Genomic DNA, 7,024 nt, shown 5'->3' on the forward strand with positions numbered 1-7,024 from the left:
TTTTTTGTGTTATTTGCTTACATACGCATGAGTAAAAATCTCGAATAATGCTCTTCTCAGCATTTAATACTCCTTTCGAGCGCCAAGTTCATGGAGATCTGAATGTGAGTGACTTACTGCCTTTAATTCCATAATGCACAAAAGTAAAAAATGTGTAAGTACGCAAATAAATTGTAGATTTTATAACAATTGTTGGAAATTGGTTAAGTGCTGTCATTTAACCTTCCTATGGGCATTACTCCATCAAAGAATTTCTTGTCGAACACAAAAGTCGCGAATGCAAAATTATCCTCTTACATTATTTCTTTTAACAATTCTATGGGCAAAATTATTCGTTATTATTCAATATTTCATTTAAAACTTTTATGGTATTTTCATAATTCATATACATATGTATGTATGTATCTACCGAGCGAGTTCATATTAAACGGGGCATCATCACTCTGCTGCAGCAAACAACTATAAATATGTACACGGTGTCGAGTTGTATTTGGTTGGAATTCGAAATCACACACAAGCTTCGTAATTTCCTCAACCTCCAATATTTCCAAGTCTACAAAAGTTACAACGAAATAAAACTTTCTATGCTAACTTACATATATGTATGTATTTGTATGCATGGATGGACCAACAACTCCTTCCAAAAAATTTGCTGATTCCAAACATATGTCCACACTTTAGCCAAATTGTGATTGATGGACACACACCGTTTGGTAACTTTGTAGCCCCATCACTTACGCAAAATGCCGACTGTGCGACGAAGGGTGCAGGATTTTATTATTGGCGTTGATATGATTTGGACAAATTACAACGGGTCACTTGGTGGTATACACAGAGTGTGTGATAAAGGGCGCGCAGTTGAAGCGGGGAGTAAAAGTAAGGGTAGTGGTGATCTGGTGATTAAATTGTTACTTCGTACTGTCAAGTGTCAGCGAGTTGCACACAGTGTCCGAATGTAAATATGTGTACATCCATACATATGTATGCGTATGTATGGCATTACTAACGGTTTATTTAGAGTATTGAGTAGCTTTCGATATTTATAGTTCTTTTATTAGGCAGTGGAGAAGATTTTTTGTTAATGTTAAGCATCAAGCCTATTTTCAAATTAAATTTGCGCATTTATATGCCATACAAACTGACAGAACAAAACCATGAAAAAATATCCTTTTGAACCCTTTTAAGCTAAGAGGAATGTTTCTGTCTACTGCATCATAGCTTCATGGCAGCCGAAATTATAGTTTTTTTCTCGTTTTATTTTTCAAGTGCTGCTATTTGACCACAAAAACTAATTAAAAATGCTTCAAGCGCAAACATTAACTTCCTTCGGCCAAACATTTTTTGTTTTACAATAATTTTTTGTCGTTTTAAAATTCAAATACATAGTGGTATATATAAACTTATGTGCTCATGTATGAGCAAGTGTACGTACATATGTATATAGGATTAATCGCAAAGGAGTTGGATAGACATGCACCGCTGGGAGATGCTTGTGACGATTTTAATTTAAAAGTTTTATGTTCCAATTAACAGTTAGAACTTGTGGGCAAGAATGGGTGCAACATGCAGCCTTGACGGTCTGGAGCAGTTGACTGAGCTCGCGCTAATTTGTAGATTTGCGCAAATGTGTGTGAGAACATACTTGTATATGCACATATGTATGTATATTTGCAGTCGTGTATACGATTATCAGAGATTAAACTTGTCTTTAATTAAAAGCTGCTAATACAAATGCAAATTTTAACGTGTAAACTGCTTTTTATTAAATTAGACGTATGTAAGTGGACTTAATTTTCTGTGAATGCTAATCTGAAAGTGCAAGCTAATTGATATTACAAATACGTAGGAGAAAATGAAAGAAAAGATAAGTGCAAACAAATTACAACAACAATATAAAGAAACTTGTTTGAACAAGAACTAGATAATAAACTACTTATATTTGAAATTGATAAAGCTATAACCATATCGGAATACATGTGATAAAATAATTGCAAGTGTGCACGTTAATTGCAATTTTGCTATTTAAAAAAAAGTAATTTTTAATTAGCTATAAAGTTTATTATATCGTTATCATGATGGCTGCTAGCTTAAGAGAATATATACTGTTTTTAATGTTCATATATTTAAGAATACACACAGAAACTTTCATATCGTTACGGTGAAAATTTTCGAAGTTACACGCAATTTTGAAAAGGCGTTTCAGAGTGCTTCGAAGTACAATCCAAATTTTAAACGCGTTTTTCTCAAAACGGTGTTTTCAAAGCCGATAACCAACGAGCTTTTTAAATATATCTTTTTGTAACCAAATGAAGATTTTTTTCTCACCGATAAATATTTTTTTATAAACAATTTAAGACCAAATTTCGTCAAAATATTTTATTTTGCTTTATCCTTCGATTTGCTTTATTAGATTTAACACTACTTTAATGATCTCTGTTTTTTTTAATTTCAGATGATCCAGTTCTGAGATATAGTGGTCACTGCAAAACGTTTTTTTGAGAAGTGCTTCCGGAGATCAGCTGTAGTTTCTTTCAAAATAAATATTTTTACTAATACCTTAAAATACGATGAAAAGATACCATAATACGAGGTTTGACAATTAAGTAATGAGACTGATTTTATTGCCGCGCTTGTGGTAAACTGTGACCTTGAAATTCCCTTTCTCTTTTTCCGGCATCCCTCCCCTCTCCATTGATATACGTACCATCGCTCTAGCTTACTTAGTTCGCCTGCTGCGTCGAGTTGAGTAGACGTGTGTTTGCAGTGCTCGTCACGAAAATGGAAAAACGAAATCAAGAGCAAAGCGTCGCGATAAAATTTTGCGCCAAATTGGGCGAAACAGCTTCGGAAACGTACGCTAAAATTGTAAGAGTGTATCGTGATAGATAGAAACCAAACGCCAAAGCTCACAATGGTTGTCTCCGCGCGCCCCCCGCCCGAATAAAGCTCGCATGAGCAAGTCGAAAGTGAAAGCGATGATTATTGCCTTGTTTGATAGCAGGGGAATCGTCCACAAAGAATTCGTTCTACCGGGGAAAACTGTGAATCAAGTCTACTATTGCCAAGTATTCGAAAGATAGCGAAAACGCGTCAACAAGGTGCGCCCAGACATCGCTCGTAACTGGATCCTTCATCACGACAACGCGCCGTGCCACACCGCCCTCAGCGTGTCCTAGTATTTGGCCTCTAAAGGGATCGCCGTGTTGCAACAGCCGCCTTATTCGCACGACATGTCACCCTGTGACTTTTTTTTGTTTCCTAAAACAAAATCGTTGGTCAAAGGAACCCATTTTGAGTCGATTAGGGACATCCAGGCGGCCGTGACGAGGGTATTCGCGGACATCCCAGTCAAAGCGTTCCAGAAATGTTACGAAGCATGGAAAACGCGCTGGAATCGCTGTATAGCTGCCCAAGAGGATTACTCTGAAGAGGATGGCAGCGTTGTAGAATAATTTTCAAATGTCCCGTTTTATGTTATCAGTCTCATTACTTAATTGCCACACCTCGTAGATGTAAACATTTTTGGATCCATAAATTTAAAAATTTGCTCAGAAAAACTTCGGGAAATTTCGATGTTTTTCGGCTTTCAAACTGTATATAACCCTTTTGGGAGTATATACTCATTATTGAAATTCTTAAGTGAAGAAAATAAAAACTTCGTGAATTTGATATTCCCAAAATCGACTTCATCTTTCAGGCTTCGAGTTCTGGGATGCCAATTATGTTATTGGTGTTGCATCATCGGTACAGATTTCTTCACTTTAATAGACCATAATTTCACCATCCAAACATTTATTATATTATATTTATATTTCACCATCAGACCTTCAAATAAATAGCTCAATATTGTCAAAAGTGACAATATGTTCACTTAATTGCAGACACACACATACTCTCACATATATAAATATTAGCTTGATGTTAAAATTTAATAAACTACCGGATTGTGCTCTCGCGATGACCCCCAACCAGTGAAATGTAATATTAACTCATTCGTATGCGAAAACAGTAGAGCGTCACCCGAAAAAAACTCGACACAAAAAATTGTTGTCATAATTTGGTTACGAGGCTGTTTGGTGCATGCAACAGGCGCTATCACACACACAGCCACACAAAAGCGGGCAATTGCTGAACTCATATGCACCACAGGATCCTGCTTATTGCTCGAATGTCAAACAATGGGAATTTTAATTTCGGCACACACCAAAACCCCCCGCGCCACCCGAGTCTCCTCACCCTGGCATTCAGCTCATTTGTTGATTATACTCGCATAAGGCTGTGTGTGTGTCTTCCCACCTTTGATTCGTGATTGTAGCCAAAAGGCACAAAAACTGCGTATTAAATGCGTTTGCGTTTGCTCATCATTCATGTGTGCATATCTTTTGTGCGCGAAAAAACAAAAAAAGAGGCGAAAAGTGTGCAAAAAGTCATATGACAAATATAATTTTGCGCCTCTGCGCTTTTTTACGCCACTGAGAAGCGTGGGATTTTCTGTGTGGAGTTGCATTGTGCCTCCTTTCTCTGCGCCGCTTTTATTGACAGTGATTTTGTGGTTTTGCCTGCCAATGGTGGCTTATTAAAATTTCGATTCACGAATTCCTTTCACCATTGACACTCGCATACATACATATGTATGTGCGAAAAAACTCTCTTCGCTTGTGGATATTTATTTATTTGCTGAACTTTTCACACACAAGTGCGCATTTATGTGAAATTTTTGATAGTGATGTGTCGAATTTCGGTGGGATTAGCACGATTTTTTGTGATTATTTGGGTTTGAAATTTTCTATACGTTAATTATTTCCTTGAAGTGATTTCAATGGTATTATATTTATATTTATATAGCTCTACTTTTTTTGAGAAAAAAACCGAAACTTCAAATTTAAAGGATAATGTTTATTATCATTCGAAAGAACATACTTTGGCAACAATTATTTTAAGATTATTTCTTTCAAATATCGTCTACTTTTCAGATGGTCCATCCATTGAATCCAACTTTCGATTACTCGTTCGAGCATATCGGACAGGAAATAGTCCAACGGTGTGATATCACACGATCTGGGTGGCCCATCGAACGTCTCAAAACGTTTAATTATTTGTTCATTGAAGTGTTTTTTCAATAAATCCATTGATTTATGCGCTGTGTGTGAGGTGTCGCCAAGATTACGACCTTTAATGTCAGTCATCAAATTGTCAGTTATCATGGCGCGATAACGGTCTTAATTGACGGTTCGTTCTCATCGGCATCAAGGCTATTGAAAAAAGTACGTATACTTGGATCAACTGGTTTAAGTATCAAACTAGCGATACCTATACTTGGATCATCTGCTTTAAGTCTCAAATGACCAACGTTATGAAAAGGAAAAAATTCCAGGCAATATAGTCAGATCTCAGTGACTGTGCTACTTTGAATTCAATATAATCAAACGAATAATTCGCCTGTCTATCTTAACGAGTTTCATCTTATCAAACCAGAAAATCTTTTGACGATCTCATGGAGTTTTAGCAGTCCGAGTATCTCTAAATTCAAAATTATTAAGAAAAATTCTCGGTAGCTCCGTGACTCCTTTACGTCCGAATTCTACTTCGTCAAACGCTTAATTCTCCTGAATACCTAAAATATTGAGTTCCAGTGACTCGTATATCTTTAACTTCCTTTAGTAATAGAAATGTGATTCATAGTGTATCATACTATACATACATATGTACATATATATACATACTATATATTATGTACCAAAAGTAAAAATTTTCGATGAAAACCATTTGTATGTCCGAAGTTTACCAACAGAGGGAAACCCAAAGTGATTCGATGCATCACTATTTATATTCAAATTATTCGCTTGCCGCTCATGTCACAGGCGTATAAAATAAATTCACACATACATATGCATGTACACGTTCATTTGTTGAAATACTCGTATTTGCATTGCCGCATTTATTGTTGTGCGTGTGAGCGTTGTTTTGCATGTGATTATCCTTGCCGCAGCAATCAAAGCCAAAATTGGAGAAATTAAATTAAGTTGCCGCTGTGGCAATGAAATTATTAGCCCCAATGAAGTAAGGACAATAAATATATATATTTATGCGGACACAAGTGCTAATAATTCCAATGACATCCTACATGGCGAGCCAAATGGACGGTGGATGGTGAAGCGTGCGAAGGTCCTTGCGCGCATAGCCATGCAACAGGTCCACAATCTAAATGCATTCCATGAAAATTCAAGTAAAATTTAATTTTTTTATGGCTTGGTGGCTGAAAGTTGCGCTTTATTACGCTTGAGGCAACAAATTACTAGTTCATTTGGCGCAAATCCGCTGTGGTTTGCTCTAATTCCTTTTGTACGCACGCACATACATGCATATATATAAGTATAGTATAAAGGGTGTGTGTGATGAAGCAGTGCATATGTTTGCATTTGCTCCATTTCACACACTAAATTTTGTGCTGAATTCCTTTTTTGACAGTAAGCTCTGTGCTTCATACGTCTATGGGTGTGCGTTTGATTTTTTGGCATATAAGTGTGTGTGTATGTGTAGATTTGCTTGGCAATTTAATTGAGATAGATTGCTTTTACAGCTATTAATTGGATTTTCCTCCTTTTAAATTCCGCTTTCTTCAACATACTTAATCGGTTGTATGTGGAGCAGATAACTGGATAGCGGTACATAAATTTAATAGCTTAAATTTAATTCTTGGAAAGTGGAGGCAAGGCTTAAAGCTCCTAAACTTAATGAGCGCGAATACCACAAAGGAGAAAAACTAATATTTGAGAGATATAAAACACATAATGAGGCGGCTAATATATCGATGGATAAAAAATTTAGTGAAAAAATTTTCCCAGCAGCAATTGCCGCTAGAGGATGGAGCCGTGTGTAGAAGTTCACGCAAGTGAGGAAAGTTCTCTGAGCGCCCTTCACTGGAAGGTGGTCACAAACGCTTCTTTTACAAGCAGCTCACGACTTCCGGCCTTAGACCTTAGTATCCTCTGGGTAGCCAAAAAACATCAGTTCGAAGGGGAGC

Source organism: Bactrocera dorsalis, chromosome 2 (genome assembly GCF_023373825.1).
Source record: "Bactrocera dorsalis isolate Fly_Bdor chromosome 2, ASM2337382v1, whole genome shotgun sequence".
Lineage (NCBI taxonomy): Eukaryota > Metazoa > Arthropoda > Insecta > Diptera > Tephritidae > Bactrocera > Bactrocera dorsalis.